The 20311-nt window shown below is 47.1% G+C and overlaps 1 protein-coding gene across 1 annotated transcript in view; it reads right to left on the bottom strand.

Moving 5' to 3' along the window:
* si:ch211-22i13.2 (uncharacterized protein LOC553945 homolog) overlaps positions 1 to 15535 on the bottom strand; it is a 66100-nt gene extending 50565 nt beyond the window's left edge. The window contains exon 1 of the mRNA XM_038810806.1: positions 15517 to 15535. The gene's annotated coding sequence lies outside the window, so the exon portion shown is untranslated. The remainder of the gene's footprint in view (positions 1 to 15516) is intronic.
* Positions 15536 to 20311: the final 4776 nt, after the last annotated feature.

The raw sequence follows: 20311 nt of genomic DNA, 5'->3' as shown, positions 1-20311 counted from the left end.
GACCAACAGTGAAGCCAAAAGGGTTTGGATCAAGTTAAGACAAGTAGAAATGAAGGTTCCATTTTTGAAATGTGTTTATCCAGTAAGAACATGATGGATTCTCCTCGGAAGAAACGCAGAAATGAAAGACTTCGAAAGAATGTAGTTATTTAACATAAAGACGAACCAGCAAAAAGAAAAATGACAAAGCAGGCATTAAAACAACAAGATGAAATGGCTGACAGCAAACCTGGAGAAAAAAAGAAGTTGCAACAATTTACAAAATTAAGTTAAGGAGATGAGACACTGTAGAATAAGCTTAACTCTGTAGCCATCTGGGATGGCCACTTACAAAGTAAACATGGATACTTGCAAAGACTCAAGGGAAATATGGCCAATATAGGATTCAGGCAAACTCCGAGCCTGACTGTATATTTGCTGACAGAAAACCAGACAGTATCGAAACCCCTAGCCGATTTGCATTCTAATGACCCATTTCCCCGGGACAAAGGACTGGAACTCAGGTATCAGATACAATTCCAGACACAGGCGCCACTCCCTTCACCCAGGAAGCCCAAACGGCCAAGGTCAACGACCGCACAAGACACGCCCAGCCATCAAGGCAGCCGCCCCTTTATTGGCTCAAATTGAGGGCAGTGATCGAAGCAAGCCGAATTATTGGGTCCCAAGCAAAGGACCACCCAAAAGAGCGCGAAACCCCAAAGGATAAAGAGAGACACTGCCTTGTGTTTGATCGCTTTTGGCCCTGGCACGCCGGCACTCTTCGGCCCGGCCTATACTGAAGCCAACTGCAACACCACGACCAGAAGCAAGATCAAGATCAACGATCGCGAACAAGACGGATGAGCCCAGCAGAACCGAAGTTACTTCTCCAGATCCAGCCACTCCAGATCCGGACAAAGGCCTTGTTCCTTTGCCAAAGCCGGGTGCCTGAAAGTTAAGTACAGGTTGTTGTAGTGTTAGGTGTAGTTTAGCTTGTAGTGTTTTTATGTTGCATGTGTGAGTTAATCTTGTGTGTAAATAAACCATTATTGAACTTGAACTAACTGACTGGTTGTTGGGTCTTTGATTAATATCTGGTTGAACCTTGTGGTGGTATCTGATACCTGGTGACTCTGAAAATCAATATTACTCGATATTAAGAAGGGCAACAGTTATTAGTGACGCTAGTGGGATAGTATTCCACTCATCAAAATCGGCAACAACTCCATGAAAAAATGAGAAAATAAGAACAAGCCCAGTGAAGAATTGAATTTGGAGAATAAGAACTTGAAGAAGGGAAGCTTGACAATGAGAAATTAACTGAAGAGGCAAAAAAACATTGAAATTGACAGCAGAATCAGCAAGTCAGACGGAGAAAGAAACTGAGATTATGTGCCTGAACAAGATTGCTGAAATGGTCACGCGAATGGGATAAGGACAAGAACCAATATGTTAAAATGGTTGATGAAAATGATTCTGAATTGAAATGCTGGAAAGAGAAGAAATTTTATCACACAACCTAAGTACCAGAAACGAGTACTACGACCATTCCTTCACACGTGACAGACCGAGATTTTGAAAAAACTGGCAAGACTATATTTGGAATTGTACATACATCGTTAAAGCCTATCAATAGAGGGGGCGGCACAGTGGTTAGCACTGTTGCCTACCAGCGCCAGGGACCCGGGTTCGATTCCGACCTTGGGTTTTGTGGAGTTTGCATGTTCTCCCCGTGTCTTTGTGGGTTTCCTCCAGGAGGTCCAGTTTCCTCCCACAGTTCAAAGATGTGCAGGTTAGGTGGATTGGCTTTGCTAAATTGCCCCTTAGTGCCCAACAGTTTTGTGGGGATAGGGCAGGGATTTGGGCTGAGGTAGGGTGCTCTTTCAGAGAGTTGGTGCAGATTCGATGGGCCAAATGGCCTCCTTCTGTACTGTAGGGATTCTATGAATATAAATCATCAATGAGCCATCACGATTGCAACAATAAAAAAACCCATATTAAGTAGATAGTATGACAGTGTCAAAATATTAAAATTCAGTAGTGGATCAACTTCGATCTCCAGAATATTTGTCTGTAAGACTGAATCCCTGACATGGAGGGAATGATCGTTCTTAACCACGTGGACCACTTGAGTAGAGAGATGCTCCAACAGTCAATGTTGCCATCAAAAAATGTTGGATTGGATTGGATTTGTTTATTGTCACCGAGGAAAAGTATTATTCTGCGTACAGTACAGACAGATCATTCCGTACATGAAAAGAAAATACAATGGGCAACATAAAATACGCAATGTAAATACGTAGACACAGGCAGCAGGTGAAGCATACAGGAGTGTAGTAAACTCAGTAGAGAAGATGTGTGAAGAGATTACATCAGTCCATAAGAGGGTCATTCAGGAGTCTGGTAACACCGGGGAAGAAGCTGTTTTTGAATCAGTTAGTGTGTGTTCTCAGACTTGTATCTCCTGTCCGATGGAAGAAGTTGGAAGAGTGAATAAGACGGGTAGGAGGGGTCTTTGATTATGCTGCCTGCTTTCCGAAGGCAGCGGGAGGTGTAGATAGTCAATAGATGGGAGGCGGCTTTGTTGATGGACTGGGTGGTGTTCACGACTCTGTAGTTTCTTACGATCTTGGGCAGAGCAGTTGCCAAACCAGGCTGTGATGCAGCCAGATAGGACGCTTTCTATGGTGCATCTGTGAAAGTTGGTAAGAGTCAATGTGGACATGCCGAATTTCCTGAGAAAATATAGCGCTGTTGTACTGTTGTATTTTATATTTTCCCCGCGTCTTGACTGTGATAGAGAAATTCAAACAGCATTCATTAGGTAAGCAAAACTGAACTTTATTCACTAATTAGAACTGCTAGCAGAAATTGGCTGATACTTGGAAAGTCGGAAGGCAGTCAATTACAAACTGCGGAGTCCGTCCCAAGTCTGCGATAGTACAGAAAAGAAGGCGATTCTTATACATTATAGGATCAAGATAACATGAATACAGCTTGGTCAGGAATTTGATCGAAAGTAAAACATAAGTAATAATCGTTACAATGGCGTCACCTTCTGACCTTTAGGGGACTTGAGTTTCATATCATTATCTTGTCTTTGTTTTAAGAACTGGACAAACTTGTTTACATACAGGCAGAGACAGTTTTTTAGCTTGTTATGTATTGAGACTGCTAAGTTCAAGCCTTATCTAGACTCTCAGAGTCACCCAGTTCCCAAGACATGCTGACCTCGGCTGTCTCTGTATTCTGGGCCTTAGGTTATATGAAAATCAGTTTAAATTCACTTGTACCAAGAAGACTTGACTAGTTTTCCCATCATGCCATTATTTGCTTCACACAATACCACAGTACTTTCTTGGTCGTAGTGTTGATGTGGGTGGACCACGACAGATTATTGATGTGCCCACCTAGGAATTTGAAGCTGTCAACCATCTCCACCTCGGCCCCGTTGATGCAGATAGGGGTGTGTATGATACTTTGTTTCCGGAAGTCAAAGACCAGCTCTTTAGTTTTGCTGACATTGAGGGAGAGATTGTTTTTTAAAAATATTTTTATTGAGGTATTTGAAAATTTTAATAAAAATAACATAGATAATGACATCAACATGGTATAATAAACATTCCCCCTCCCCCATCTCAATCTTCACACACCCCAACCATACAACAATGCACCCGCCCGCCCCCGTCCCGCCTTGGAATACTACATCTGCTGACATTTAAATATCCCCGAGAAAGTCAAGGAACGGCTTCCACCTCCGGGTGAACCCGACCATTCACCTTCTTAAGGCAAACTTTATTTTCTCGAGACTGAGAAACTCAGCCATGTCACTAACCCAGGTCTCTACACTCGGGAGCTTTGAGTCCCTCCACATTAACAAGATCCGTCTCTGGGCTACCAGGGAGGCAAAGGCCAAGACGTCGGCCTCTTTCGCCCCCTGAACTCCCGGCTCTTCTGACACTCCAAAGATTGCTACCTCCGGACTCGGCACTACCTGTGTTTTTAGCACCGTGGACATTGCCTTAGCAAAACCCTGCCAAAACCCTCTCAGCTTCGGGCATGCCTAAAACATGTGGACATGATTTGAATGGCTTCCCGCGCACCTCGCACACCTATCTCCTACTCCGAAAAACCTGCTCATCCTAGCCACTGTCTGAGTGCCCGGTGGACTAACTTAAATTGTATCAGGCTGAGCCTGGCACATGATGAGGGGTATTAACCCTGCTTAGGGCATCCACCCATAGCCCCGCCTCTATCTATCCTAGCTCGTCCTCCCACTTGCCCTTCAGCTCCTCCATCGGAGTTTCCTCCGCCTCCGAAAGCTCCTGGTAAATATCTGAAACCTTGCCCTCTCCCAGCCAGGTACTGGAAACTACTCTATCCTGAATCCCCCGTGGCGGCAGCAGCGGAAAGGCCGGCACCTGTTTTCTCAGGAAGTCTCACACCTGCAAATACCTAATTCAAATTCATCCTCCAAGGCTTTCAAGCTGGGAAAGCTCCCGTCGATAAATAGATCCCCCATCCTTCTAATTCCTGCCCTTTGCCAACTCCGGAACCCACCATCTAGCCTGCCCGGTACAAACTGATGATTATTATAAATCGGGGTCCAAACCAAAGCTCCCTCCACTCTCTTACATCTCCTCCATGGCCCCCAGATTCTCAGAGCTGCCACCACCACCGGACTTGTGGAGTATCAGTCCGGCAAGAACGGAACAGGAGCTGTTATCAGCGCTCCCAAACTGGTGTCTTTGCATGACGCCGCCTCCATCCGCTCCCATGCCGACCCCTCCCCCACTACCCACTTCCTGATCATGCCTATATTAGCCGCTCAGAAGTAATTGCAGAAGTTGGCAGAGCCAACTCACCCTCCCCCCGACTGCGCTCCAGCAACACTTTCATCACTCGCGGGGTTTTACTCGCCCACACAAAGCCTGAAATAACCTTATTCACCTTCTTGAAAAAGGCCTTTGGGATGAAGATGGGGAGGCACTGAAAGACAAACAGAAATCTGGGGAGGACCGTCATTTTCACGGTCTATACCCTCCCTGCCAGTGATAAAGGGAGCATGTCCCATCTCTTCAAGTCCCCTTCCATCTGTTCTACCAACCGGGATAGGTTTAACTATCATTTAGTGCCTCCCATTCTCGGGCCACCTGGATTCCCAGATATCAAAAGTTCTTCCCTATCAATCTAAGCGGCAGCTCTCCCAGTCTCTTCTGTCTTCTTGCCTGGATCGCGAACATCTCGCTTTTCCCCATGTTCAATTTATACCCCGAAAAATTGCCAAATTCCCCCAAGATTACTTCCCCCATCCCCCCCAACGGGTCTGAAATATACAAGAGCAATTCATCTGCGTAAAGCGAGACCCGGAGCTCCACTCCCCCACCCCACCCCACCCACCCCCCACCCTGGAACCAGCCCTTTCCAGTTTCTAGAGGCTCTTATGCCATGGCCAATGGCTGTATGGCCAGAGCAAACAGTAACGGGGAAAGGGGGCACCCTTGCCTCATCCCTCGGTGTAGTTTAAAGTACCCCAACCTCAGCCGGTTCTGATGCACACTCGCTACTGGTGCCTGATAGAGCAAATGCACCCAGTCAATAAAGCCCTCACCAAACTCCACCCGATCAAAAGCCTTCTCCGCATCCATCTCTACCACCACCTCCACCTCCTCTCCTTCTGAGGGCATCATAATAACATTCAAAAGCCATCAAACATTGGCCTCGAGTTGCCTGCCCTTGTCAAATCTTGTCTGGTCTTCCACTATCAGTGGAATAGATTAGTCTCATCTGATCTTCCCCTATCACCTCTGGAACACAGTCCTCTATCCTTGTGGCCAATATCTTAGCCAGCAGTTTGGCATCCACATTCAGTAGAGAAATTGGCCTGTATGATCCGCATTGCACCGGATCCTTCTCCCGTTTCACGATCAATGAAATCGTGGCCTGTAACATTGTTGGGAGAGGACTCCCTTCTCTCTTGCTTCATTAAATATCCTCTCTAGCAGTGGGCTCAATATCTCTGAAAACGTCTTATAGAATTCCACCGGGTAGCCGTCAGGCCCCAGGGCCTTGCACGACTGCATGCCCTCCAGCCCCTTGATTATTTCCTCAATCTCAATTGGGGCTCCCAGCCCTTTCTCCAGATACTCATCTACCCTTGGGAACCTCAACATATCCAAAAACTGCCTCATCCCCTCCCCCCAGCCGGGGGTTCCGATTCATATAATTTACTATATTTACTTAAATACCTTGTTCACCCCCGCTGGGTCCAGGACAATATTCCCAATATTCCCACCTCTACTCTTTACTCTTTACTTTACCTCACTGGGCTAATCGCTGGCTTTGAAGGGAGACCAAGGCAAGCTGGCAGCACGGTTCGATTCCCGTAACAGCCTCCCCGAACAGGCGCCGGAATGTGGCGACTAGGAACTTTTCACAGTAACTTCATTTGAAGCCTACTCGTGACAATAAGCGATTTTCATTTTCATTTCCCTGGCCACCTCTCTTTTCCTGAGCTGGTGCGCCTACATTCTGCTTACATTTTCCCCGTACTCATAAATTGCCCCCCTTGCCTTCCTCAACTGTTCCACCACTTTCCCTGTGGTCAACATCCTAAACTCCACCTGTAACCTCCGCCGCTCCCTCAGTAGCCCCGCGTCTGGGGCCTCCCAGTATCTCCTGTCCACCTGGAATATCTCCTCCACTAATCTATCCCTCTCAGCCCATTCCGCCTTTTCTCTGTGGGCCTGTATCGAGATTAATTCCCCTCTGACCACTGCCTTCAGAGCTTCCCAAACCGTCGCTGCAGAGACCTCCCCCGTATCATTTGTTTCCAGGCAGTTCTAGATGGACTTGTTAACCCACCCACAGATCGCTTCGTCCACTAGCAACCCCACACTCAGTCTCCACAGCGGGCGTTGCCCTCTCTCCAACCTAATCCACCCAATGCGGGGCATGATCCGACACTGCGATTGCCGAGTACACAGTATCACCACCTCCGGTACTAGCGCCCTGCTCAGAACAAAACAGTCGATGCGAGAGTATACCTTGTGGGATTGTGAGAAAAAGGAAAACTCCTTTGCCCTTGGCCGTGCAAACCTCCATGGGTCCCCCATCTGTTCCATTAACCCCTTCAATTCCTTTGCCGCAGCCGGCCTCCACCCTGTCCTGGATTTTGACCGGTCTAATTCCGGATCAATGACTGTGTTAAAGTCTCCTCCCATAATCAGGTTATGTCTATATGTTCACGAGTACCACCCACACCCCCTCCAGCTTCCCACTCACCATTATGTACCTACCCCCCTTGCCTGACACGATTCTCCCTGCCTCGAATGCCACTTGTTTGCTGATCAAGATCGCTACCCCCCCGGACTTTGAGTCTAGCCCTGAGTGGAATACTTGGCTAACCCACCCCTTTCTCAATCTCGTCTGGTCTGTAACCTTTAGATGTGTCTCTTGTAGCATTGCCACGTCTGCCTTCAGCCCCCTTAAATGCGCAAACACGCGTGCCCTCTTGACCGGCCCATTCAGCCCTCTGACGTTCCATGTAATCAGACTGGTCAGGGGGCTTCCAGCACCCCCCCCCCCCCCCCCCCCCCCCCCGCGACTAGCGATCACCCTTTTTAGGCCAGCCTCTAATCCACGCCCTCCGCCTCCTCGAGCGCCCCCCTCCCCTCGGGCAGGCGCCGTTCCCGACCTTCCATTCGTCCCCTAGTAGCAGTTCCTCCCCTGTCAGCAAAGCAGCTCCCCTCCCCACTCTCCCTTCTCCACCCCCCCACCCCCGCCCAGCAACAACACTAGAAACCCAACTCCTCAAATCAAATTCCAGGTTAACACCTGCTCACCCCCCACTGCGCTTCCGAGAGTCAGCTGACTTGATAGCGCCCGCCCCTGGCACCAAGCAGTGTGTCTCCCCATTGTTCTCTCCCCTCTCCCCCTACATGGACAAACACTTTAAAAGCATCACATTCCCCAGTAAACAAACATCAGAAACAACAGGGAAGAAACAACCACTTTAGAAAAATAATCACCCAAAAAGCAGAACCAACCTCAAAGTCCATCCCTCCTCTAACCAGCTCCCTGCAAGACAAAGTTACCTTCAGCCATCCAAACAGGCCCTTATTACACATAGCACTACTTATATTTATACGACCCAGCACAACAAATTGCCGCCGCAGTACTTCTCCAAGACTTCAGTGTCTTTTAATTCGCCTCCAGCCTCTTTAATAAAGTCCATACTTCGTCTGGTGTTTCAAAGTAGAAGTCCCGTTCCTCATGTGAGACCCACAGATGGGCTGGGTACAGCATCCCTAACTTCACCCCCTTCTTAAAGAGGGTTGTTTTAGCCCGATTAAACCCAGCTCGCCTCTTGGCCAGATCCGCACCCAGGCCCTGATAAATGCGCAGCTCACAGTTCTCCCATTTGCTGCTCCATACCTTCTTGGCCCAGCGCAGAATGTGTTCCTTGTCCAGGAAACGGTGTAAACGTACCACCATGGCCCTCGGCGCCTCTTTCGCTCGGAGCTTCTTCGCGAAGGCTCTGTGCGCTCTATCCACTTCCAGGGGCCGAGGGAATGCCTCAGCCACCAACGTCTCCAGCATGTCCATCACGTAAGTCCTCGCATCCGATCCCTCACTGCCTTCAGGGAGACCGACAATTCTAAGATTCTGCCTCCTGGACCTGTTCTCCAGGTCCTCCAGCTTCTCCTGCATTCTTTTCTGGCTGTCGTTCATCATCTCCACGTTGGTCTCCAGCACGGTTATGTACTCCTCGTGCTCAGACACCTTTTTCTCCACCTGCTGGATCGCCCTCCAGGGGGTCTCTTGACTCTGCATAACTTAATCAATCGACGCCTTAATCGGGTCCAGCGTGTCCTTCTTCAGCTTGACGAGCAATCTTCGAAAAACTTCACCAGCTGCTCCATCGACCACTGTGCCATCTCCCTGCGGCCCTGCTTCTCCGCCATGCTTTCCCGCGTTTCCAACCTTGCTCGTGTCTTCCTTATAGGACTTTGCTGTCTCACACGGCCACTTCTGGTCCAATTCTCCATACAACAGAGGGGGATTTCTCCTTACTGTCTCACTCTTCACCGATTTATCCCATAAAATCCGGAAAACAGTGGGTGAAAAAGGTCCAAAAGTCCGTCACAGGCGGGACCTATCAAATGTGTGACCTACTCTTCCATGGCCGTCACCGGAAGCGAGAGAGAGATTGTTGTCGTTATACCACTCCACTAGGTTCGGTATGCGAATTGCAGTGGATCTAGACATTCTGGGAATATGGAGTTGATGTGCCTCATGACCAACCTCTCAAAGCACTTCATAATGATCGATGTCAAGGCCACCGGACCATAGTCGCTGTGCCACGTTTTCTGGCTCTTCTTTGGCACCACTATGATGGTAGTCTTCTTGAAACGGGTGGGGACCTCGGAATGGAGTAGGGAGAGGTTGGAGATGTCTGCGTACACATCTGCTAACTGGTCTGCGCAGGATCAGAGTGCATGACCAGGAACCCCATCAGGACCCATCGCCTTCCGAGGGCGAGGGTTCGCTTTCATGAAGGCCAATCTGACTTTGGAAGCTGCGATAGTGGGTATGGATGTGTCCGGAGCTGCTGGGGCAGTTGACAGCAGTTTAATGGTTTCCTGCTCGAACCAGGCATTAAATGCATTGAGTTCATCGGGGAGGGGTGCGCTGCTGCCGGAAAATCTGCTTGGCTTCGCTTTGTAGCCCGTTATGTTGTTTAAGCCTTGCCTCAACTGACAAGAGTCTGTGACGTTAGTCTGTGACTCTAGTTTGGTCTGATATTGTCTCTCAGCATCCCTGTTAACTTTGTGGAGGTTGTACCTGGATTTCTTGTGTAGGTCAGGGTCACCTGACTTGAATGCCTCAGACCTGTCCTTCAGTAGGGAGTCAATATCCCGATTAAGCCATCGTTTCTGGTTGGGAAACATAACTACTTTCTTTGGTATGCAGTCTTCTACACACTTGCTGATGAAGTCTGTGACGGTGATGGCATACTCGTTTTGGATGGTCGCTGAGTTCTTAAATATGGACCAGTCCACTGACTCCAAGTAGTCACATAGGAGCTCTTCTGTTGCCTTAGACCAGCACTCCACAACCTTCTTAACTGGATTCTCCCGCTTAAGTATCTACCGGGAGAAGCAACACCGTCTTATGGTCCGATTTTCTGAAATACTGTCCGGGGATGGTTCGGTAGGCTCCTTGATGTTTATGTAGCAGTGGTCGAGGATGTTGGTGCCCCTAGTGGGACAGGAGATGTGTTGGTGGAATTTTGGCAGTCCACTCTTGTGGTTGGCCTGGATGAAGGCACCGTCCATGATCAACAAGGTCTTCAGGTGTTCTGTTTCATTGTTATTTACAGCTGCATACAATTCATCCAGTACCTTTCGTTGGATATAGATTGCTGTGACAATGGCTGAAGTGAACTCCCATGGAAAGTAGTATGGGCAGCACTTCACAGTCAGGTATTCCAGGTCTGGGGTGCACTAGGTCAGTCGCCACATCCGAGTACCAGGCGGAGTTGATGAGGAGGCAAACCCCTCCACCCTACGCTTTGCCTGATAATGCGTGTGGTCCATCCGGTGTACTGAGAAGCCTGCAGACACCAAAGTACCTGATCAACCTGTTATGGACATAGCTGATGTCTCTGTGTAAGCACGTAGTAATGAATTGCTTGTGCTGGAAGAGGTATCGGGGGTGGGGGGGACCATGAGCATCTTAGATAAATTCCGATGGTTTTCCGGGTAAACGTTAAACATGGGGAAGAGATAGGTCTTCCTGATCCAGGCAAGGGGACAGGAGGGGAGGCTGGGCAAGCTGCCGTTTAAAGTAGTGGGGACAAACTTTGGTATCTGGGCATCCAGGTGGTGCGGGGATGGGAACAACTACACAAATTGAATCTGGCATGGTTGGTAGAGCAACTGAAGGTGGATTTTAAGAGATGGGACGTGCTCCCGCTGTCGCTGGTGGGGTGGATGCAGAGAGTGAAAATGAGGGGGCATCTGAGGTTTTTATTTGGTTTTCAGAACCTTCTGATCTTTATTCCAAAGGCCTTTTTTCGGAAAATTAATGCCTTGATTTCGGAGTTTGTGTGGGTGGGGAAGTCCCCACGAGTTAAGAAAGTGTTGTTGGAACTGGGACGTGTGGGAGGGGGTGGGGGGGGGGGGGTGGTAGCAGGCTGGCCTTGCCAAATTTAAATGAATTATTACTGGGCAGCTAATATAGCCATGGTTAGGAAGTGGGTAGTGGGGGAGGGGGCAGCGGGGGAGCAGATGGAGGCAGTCTCTTATAAGAACACTAATTTAGGGGCATTGTTGACGGCGCCTCTGCCATTCTCGCTGGCCAGGTACTCCACAAGCCCGGTGGTGATAGTGGCCCTGAAGGTGTGGGGACAATGGCGGATAGGTGTGGGCAGTGCATGGGAAGGCCCACAAATCATGTCCACATGTTTTGGGCTTGTCTGAAACTGAAGGGATTCTGGTACGGGTTCACTGACGTTATGTCCGAGATACTGAAGGTGAAGGATGTCCCAAATCCAGAAATGGCGGTTTTTGGAGTCGGAAGACCCGGGAGTCCAGGGGGTGAGAGGCTGACGCCTTGGCCTTTGCCCCCCTGATAGCCCGGAGATGGATTTTGCTGGAGTGGAGGGACTCAGGGTCGCCAAGCCGGGCGTGTGGGTGAGAGACCTCGCGGAATTCCTTAAGCTGGAAAAAATCAAGTTTGCCTTGAGAGGGTCCGTGGAGCGGTTTGTCCTGAGATCGAAGCTGTTTTTCGACTTCTTCAAGGATAGTTAAGACGTTAGCAGTGGGGGCCGGGAGGGGGGAGGGAGGTGGTATTTATTTGTTATGAGATTTCCTGTCTGTTCTCTTTTTGGTTTTGGTTGTGTTGCATGTTTACATACATTAATGCCTTAACAAGAATATTTTTTTAAAACCCTATAACATGCTGAAAAATATGACAAGCTGCTTCAAAGAAATTGAGACAAACTCAAAAACACTAAGAAAACAAAAAACAGGCCGTAATTTCCGAGCTCCAGGGCATCGTACGGGGGATACCCCAAAGATGAGCTCGGGATTCCCCTCCCTAGCATTTTCCACCCTGCATATGCACATTCTCCCCACCCAAGAAATTCATAGATAAGGCGTGCATAGCACTTGCCCGGAACTGCAAACTTCCCCTGGGAAACTGCCCTGGAGAAGCCATCCAAAAATGCAATTTAAATCTCAAACTTCGGATGGTGCCAACTGTGTTACACCAATAGTTAACCAAAAGAAGTTAGAAGAATTAACTATCGGGCAACTATTTCACATAACCACACCCACACGTGGGTACTCCCCCAAACCCCTGACTATTCCCTCTTCCATGGGACTCCTTACAGCCCAGAAAGAGAACAGAAATTTGAAACGGCTCTATGAGCAAAATGCTCAAATGAATATTATGTCACGTTTTTAAAAGTCCTTATCAGTCTCGAGCTCTGTCACTGCAATAAATTGTTGTATACTTTGGGAAGATGTAATTTTAAACCAATATAAAGGAATGTAAGAGCAGCTTTGTATGCATTGCATGACATGCAGGTAGTAATCTAGTGTTGGTTGTGACCTTTAACCCTTGCGCTGGCCTCTACTAAAGTGCGACTGTTTACAGTTTTGAAAATGTATCCAAATTGCATCTGAAATTAACTAATCAGGTCTGCCACAAAACTGAACAATCCGCTGAGCTCCAACTTTACTCTAGTTAAAAACTTTGAACAAAATTGATTTTCAGATTACTTCATGTTTGTTTGCTTTGCTTGTGTTTATGGTACCATTATCAGTATTCTAAAGTTTCCACTTGTAAGCTCACAGACCTGTCAGACACTAATTTTGTGTTTTGTTACCTGTATGGCAGGTAACATGTGCTACTCAATTCAGTTACAGCAAAGGCTTTTGGAAGAAGGCTCAAAGTCGTCCTGAAGTTTTACATAAAGTTTATTGAGTAACACAACTTAAATAACTGCGTGAGCTCTTACTTTAAGAACTATACTAGTAGAAAGGTTACAACTTTTCCATACACTACAACTAGGCCTGACCACACTAGCAGCCCTTTATACCCGCCAGTGCTGCCCTCTAGTGGTCTTTCCATTTCCCATCAGCCCCTTCTGTACATAACCATGTAAAGATCACTACAGTTTGGTTAAACTGTAACTTGGAAAAACTTCCATCTTGCATACTTGTGTGTTCTCATCCAGTTGCAAACCAGATAAGAAAAATGAAAGAGCACATTTCGCACTGAATTTAAGATTTGCCGCAGCTTCTAACTTGAACTACATATTGTCAACTTGAGTATTGCCAATCCATGATTAATATAGCAGTGTGATTTTGTTCAGAACCTTTAGGTCCATGCCATTTTGACAAAAAGCATCATTTATGTGCCATAACCCTCAATCCAGGGACAATCTCATATCCACAAGATTCACCCATGATCGAGGAATCTACTTGACCATGGTCCCATTGCCAAGATAGTTTGCCTGCTCAGGGTGTCTACCAGCCCTGCCTGCCAGCCTTCCTCGACCGCAGTTACCCCTGAACCTGCATACTCTCCCACTTTGAATAGCAAGGGGATTGGAAATCTATCATACACTTGCTACTGAAGACTGTTACCCAGGTCAACTGATGCGCCAGTGGGCATATGTCAAGCAGTGCATCATGACAGGGATCTCAGAAGCTGCTCCATCCAGTTGAATTTTGCGGTCCACTGCCAGTGTATTTAAAGGCGGGGTTCACGTAAAAGAAAGCAGTAGCCACCCTGCCGCCTTTCCACCCTCTGCCTGACTTGTGTTCCATTTTATGCGGGAGTGGGTAAGGCATCAGACAGCTTGCTCACCCATTGGGTTATTAAGATCCTTAAGTGACCATTTAACTGCCATTTGAAGGCTTCAATCTGTTTCTGCTGCAATTTTTCAGCATGTTGAGGAATGGTGAGCTGCCTTGGCTGCTGACAGACCGGGAGGAGGGGCGGGGGGGAATACCTCCTCTTGGTGATTCCCCTATGCCCATTGGGGGCATCCCCCCGCTACCCCCAAGATCATACCCCACTTTATCACTCCCTCCCTAGCATCTAAAACTGACCACACCCCATCCCCAGGGTTTGCCAATCAGGCCCATCCAAACACCCTGGACTCACTGGAGCTTTAGGGCCCATGGCATTCCATTTTGAGAGACTGCTTGCAATCCCAGCAGGACCCACTACTCGATCTTAGAACTGCTGCGACCACAGATCTGCCAGCCAATCTAGGGCAGGACTCTGGGTGGTGGAGGTTTCACTTAAAATAATTAAGGCTGTCCCCAACACATTATAGCTGTGGGGCAGCTGGATTTCTGGTCGTGATGTGCTGATGGACTTTTGGGCCTGGGGGATAAGTAATCCATCCACCCTGAAAAATGCACCCCTTCATTACAGGTCCTTGACTTGGCATACGGTAGTTCAATTATCCCTGTGGAACATAATCTCAGAAAATCTCCTTAACACTGAATAAAAAGGAGAAAATGAAATGAAATGAAAATCGCTTATTGTCACAAGTAGGCTTCAAATGAAATTACTGTGAAAAGCCCCTAGTCGCCACATGCCGCCGCCTGTTCAGGGAGGGTGGTACGGGAATTGAACCGTGCTGCTAGCCTGCCTTGGTCTGCTTTCAAAGTCAGCGATTTAGCCCTGTGCTAAACCAGCCCCTACAGCCTTTACGTTCCCCTGCAGCCATCACTGAGTGCCAACCATTAGGCATGCCAGTATAGTTAGGTTTCTGACTAATCAAGTTCCTGAAAAGGATAATGATGTACACATGAATAAAATGAAAATGTAATGCACAATATTTAGTTGTGACACAGTGAATTTCGGAAAAACACGCATGCCACCTTTGTGCTCTCACATATTCTTAAGTTTTCTTTTCCTACCACTGCTTCTTAAAGTGACCCCGACAACAGCAACTGAGTTGGGGTAGGCCGCTGAGTGTGATAACTCACTGCCTGTGATGCCTTTGGCCTGCATTCTCTGGAAGTCTGGGGCCTTGAGGTCTTGGGCCTACTCAGCTGTCCTGCATGGTTGCAAGGATAACCTCTTTGATCATGCCTACTCAAGGCAATGGTGTCAATGGCAAAGGGAATGAGGAGAGGCTGATCATCCTGCAAGTGCCCTGAGAGCCCTCAAGTCAGCTGGCGCCTGCTCATTGTCCATCTAGGTGCGCAATGACACCGCTGTGTCTCCCTGAGGAGAAGAGACACTTGGGACGAGGTCTAGATGCCTCCCCCCTCTCTCAAATAACTGCTGCTGTGTGGAGCCCATAGCTAGTGCAGGTCAGAGCACACACGGGCTGCTTGCTCAATATGGCTCTCCATGGCAGTCGTCAACCTCTCCATGGAGGAAACCATATGCTCATATGCCCGAGACATGACAGAACTCGTGGCGTGCATGGATTCCTCCATAAGCCGTGCAAAGCTGTATATAACAGCTGGCATCTCTGCAATATGTTTCCCTTACCTCTGCTGCATTTCTAGTACATTTGTTGCGGCCTGGCTCCAGCAGTGGCTTGTTCCTCAATAAGTCCTTTGGTGACTGGGTTCTCGGCTGTCACAGCCTCCATTGGTTGCCGGAATGTGTCTGCATTGTGCTAACATGAATGTGGATCCAATTTTAAATGCGTTCCCTCCATGGCTTGGGTCAGTGTACCGACGCTGGAAGAGAGTCCGGGGATTCACTGGTGAGCTAGAGGTGGACTCTTTGGTCTCCTGGAGACTGAAGCCCGGGGTCTGGTTTATGGGACGCTGTAAAAGAGAACTGAACGAAACACATTAAGATTCTACACAGCCAGGACAGCACGGTGGCACAGTGGTTAGCACTGCTGCATCAAGGTGCAGAGGTCCCAGGTTCGATCCCGGATCTGGGTCACTGTCCGTGTGGAATTTTCACATTCACCCCGTGTTAGTGTGGGTTTTGCCCCACTGCCCAAAGATGTGCAGAGTAGGTGGATTGGCCAGGCTAAATTGCCCCTTAATTGGAAAAAATTGAATTGCGTACTCTAAATTCATAATTAAAAATTGATTCTAGAGTCTATGAGCACAGCACTAATCCCTACATGGTCCTACAGAATCCCTACAGTGCAGAAAGGCCATTTGGCCCATTGAGTTTCATTAACCTTCTGAGAAGGCATACCTCAACCCACACCCCCGCAACCCCCACCCCCGCAACCCCACCTATCCTTTGGACAATAAGGGACAATTTAGCACGGCTAGTCCATCTAAGCTGCACATCCTTGAGTGTCCATATGGCAACACCTGGTTGAATTCTTTCTCACTCTGATGCCTTGCCAGTCCAGCCTCGCCTTCAGTTACGGCTTAGCTGCCCTGGTCTCCCCCTACCTGGAGGGCCTCTTCCTCAGCAGGGATGAGGACCCCTCTGTTTGTCCTTGTCCGTTCCTTCAAGTTGAGCATCTGTTGGTCCTGTGGGAGAAAGTGGAGATTTAGTGAATTGGCAAATGCCAACTGAACAAACCCCTTGTCTGCTCGCATCCTTGTCACGTATACCAGCCCGTCGATGTGTTAGATTTCACCTAATCACTCACAAAGTCACATGCTTTGGGGAAGGGTGGTAATGGGGGGGAGAAGTTTGATGAGACTGGGGCGTGTGTTGGAAGGGTGTACAGAACTGGCGGCTCAGTCATCTTGACAAAAAGGTGAACAAGAAAGTTGAGGCCTTGATGCAGAGCCTTCCTGCTTGTCCGGACAGCTCTTTTATAGTTCACCTAGATCTACTGAATTGTTACCTGTCGGCAGGATCCACCAATGAAAACCCGCCTCTGCCACATACTTGCACTTTGTTCTCACATCCGCCGCCGCCAGTCACATATGAATCGTGTGGCGAGCAGCTCCCAACAGAAAAATGGAAGTGATGCCTACTTCTAGTTCAGCCACTGGGAATGACGGGCCACAGGTCAAATTGTGCCCCTCATCTTATATTTTAGAAAAGGACATTGATGAAGCAGGTAAGATGATTGGATGAAGGGCATTGCCCTGAGAATTTCATATAGCAATGTCCTCAGCCATGATGATTGGCCTCCAATAATCACAATTATATATTTTTGTCACGTATGAATCCAACTTGTGGAGCATTTTGACCCCTATTAACCTCTGTTTTTTTCTAGGCCCTTTCATGTCAAAGGAAATTCACAATCACATCTTCTCTGTACTCCACCCTTTTGTCCATCCCTGCATAAAGGTCAACTGGGTCTGATAGAACCCAAATTTTTCATTAGTTTGTCCGTTATTGATGAATAGGTGCCAGAGGGCACCTCGGTAGCACAGTGGGTAGCACTGTTGCTTCACAGATCCAGGGTGCCAGGTTGAATTCCCGTCTTAGGTCACTGTCTATGTGGCGTCTGCGCGTTCTCCCCGTGTCTGTGTGGGTTTCCTCCAGGTGCACCGTTTCCTCCCACAAGTCCCGAAAGGCGAATTGGATATTCTGAATTTTCCCTCTGTGTACCCAAACAGGCGGCGGAATGTGGCAACTAGGGGTTTTTCACAGTAACTTCACTGCAGTGTAAAAAATGTGAGACAACTTGTGACAATAAAAAGATTTTAAAAAAAGATTAAAAATTAATTTGATTATATTGCTGATGATTCATTTTGTTGATGCTTGGGAAGAAACTAATAGGAAACTAACTAATCACTAAATGGTGATTTGCTGGATTGGAATTGGTCCCCTATTTGTGACTCCGACGTATTTGAATTCTACATATTGCCAGTTAGATGCAAGCATAATAATTGCACTGGAATAATTTGATACGGCAACTAATGAGCTGTGGTCATCAGCGGGGGAGATGGCAGTGCAGTGGAAACATTACTGAACAACGAAGCCCAGGCTAATGTTGTGCAGACATGGGTTCAAATCCCACAATAAAGCTGGTGGAATTTAAATTCAATTAATAAAATCTGGGATTAAAAGCTAGTCTCAATAATAGTGACCATGAAGCTATTGTTGATGGTCATAAAAACTCATTTGGTTCCCTGATGTCCTTTAAGGAAGGAAATCTGCCATTCTTACCTGGTCTGGTCTACATGTGACTCCAGACCCATGCCAATATGATTGATTCTCAAATATCCTCTGAAATGGCCTGGCAACCCACTCAGTTCAAGGGCAACAAATGCTGACCTTGCCAGAATTGGCCACATCCCACGAGACAATAAAAAAGAGCATTAATGGCATATAGCATATAATAACAGATAGCAAAGTTTTCACCATGTCCAAATAACTCAACCATTTCTTAATATTATGTGGACTGAACGGAATTGCTGGACGTTGGCATCTATGAGGTGAGGAGCTCATAAGGTCCAGTGGAGTCATTAGACTTGAAGCATAAAGATCTAGAATACTGATATTACCATATTTAAAGTTAATTTTGAACTTTCTTTAGCTCTTTCTGAGCAATGGACCCTTACTGAAATGGCAGGCAGTGGACTTTATGTCATGTTAGGACAGTGCCGATTTCCAACCAGAAACTAAGATGTGCGTACAAGTACTGTGTGCGACTTTATTATTTTTGCCCATTCTGCGACAATTTGCCCAGCTTCCTCGAAATTACCATCCTTGACTCTGCATCGAACATTGGCGGGTTCAGGATATGCAGGGATCAAATGCCATTTTGCTAATTTGCATTGGTTTAACAATGTAATACTGAAGTCACTTGTAATTTTGAAAAGCAGGCAATAGCAAATTGGGCGTCAGTTTTATAATCCACACATTTTTCTCAGTAATGGAAGTTTTAATTATATTATTGTGGGGGTAGGTTCTGTTTTCTCCTGTCTTCCATCGAAGATGTTTACTCTTTCTGGAGTATGGTTTAATGGTGGCCAGCTGCCATAAGGTAACTGAAATGATCATTCTTCACATATTGGCTGAGTCAACAAGCCAGTCAACTGAAGCCATGACAGAGTCCAGCCTAATCCTTCCCTCAGCCAATAGTGACAATCATCAGGAACAGAAATCAAACTGGACAGATCAATCAGCTTCAACCTAAGCTGAGAAAGGCATATCCAACTTAGTCGACACTAAAAAGTCCTCCTCAGTAACATCTGGACGAGCTGTCTGACAGACTTATCAAATGTCAGGTAGTTGTAATGAAATTGAAAGTAAAGAATTGGATAAAAACTACTCAAAAGCTGCACTGAGGACTTGTGAGATGCAGATTAGCCTAGTAGCAGAGTGTAACATATACTTTGTTAAGCAAAGTAGAGACTGGCAGTCTAGGATCGTAGATTATAGCCATACCCAGTTGCAAAGCTGCAGGGCTCTCTCTCAAAATCAAGATGTTGTACAGAAAAGAAAGCAGCAGAAGTCTGTCTCGACCAGACCTTAATTTAATTAATAATAATAATAACAATAATAGCTTATTGTCACAAGTAAGCTCCAATGAAGTTACTATGAAAAGCCCCTAGTCGCCAAATTCCGGCGCTTGTTCGGGGAGGCCAGTACGGGAACTGAACCCACGCTGCTAGCGTTGTTCTGTATTACAAGCCAGCTGCTTAGCCCACTGTGCTATACCAGCCCCTATCCTAAACTAGAAGAACTATCCCCAAAAGAAAACTACAAGTCCTGTGTGGTAATTATTTGCTGGATTTAGCTCATAGTGTTAAAACCTCTGGGATGTTGTTTTGAGAGAGGTGTATTCTCAGAGTTTAGGTAAGTAGATAGATTTAGATTTGGGCGATATTTTAAGCATGCTGTCTGAGTAACCATTATTGTAGTTAATTGTAAATCTTGTTCCTTACTGTTGCCATTCTTGTTGTGAGCTTTTAAAGTTTAATAAATGTTTTGATTTTTGAATAAGTTACAACAAGACCGACCCCTTTCCTCACCGGGTTTCATCTCTTTTCTCACAACAAGTCTCCAAATCGCAAAACTAAATTGTTAAGAACGAGCATTCCGAGGTTCCCTTCTGAGATTTGGGATGCCCTTGCATTCAACATCAGCAGCGTTCATAACACCTAACAGAATCATATAATTCAGCAAACACTCCATCACCACCTGTCATGTCTCACCAGCAGGCAAATCTAGCAAAGGAGGCATCACAATGGTATACCGCCAGGAGGGCCTGGCCCTTTGGAGTCCTCAACATTGACTCTGGACCCTAATGAGTCGCAACCTGATACTACAATGTTTTTTTTAATGTCCTGCGCCCCTCTCAAAGTCCATCTCAATTGCAATATGAATCACATAGGCCCTCTATTCAGGCAGAGATCTATATTCTTGACCCCAACTCCATTCAGTATTAGAATTAAAC

Source organism: Scyliorhinus canicula, chromosome 1 (genome assembly GCF_902713615.1).
Source record: "Scyliorhinus canicula chromosome 1, sScyCan1.1, whole genome shotgun sequence".
NCBI lineage: Eukaryota > Metazoa > Chordata > Chondrichthyes > Carcharhiniformes > Scyliorhinidae > Scyliorhinus > Scyliorhinus canicula.
The sequence above is the reverse complement of the archived record's forward strand: the minus strand, read 5'-3'. Positions and strand labels throughout refer to the sequence as shown.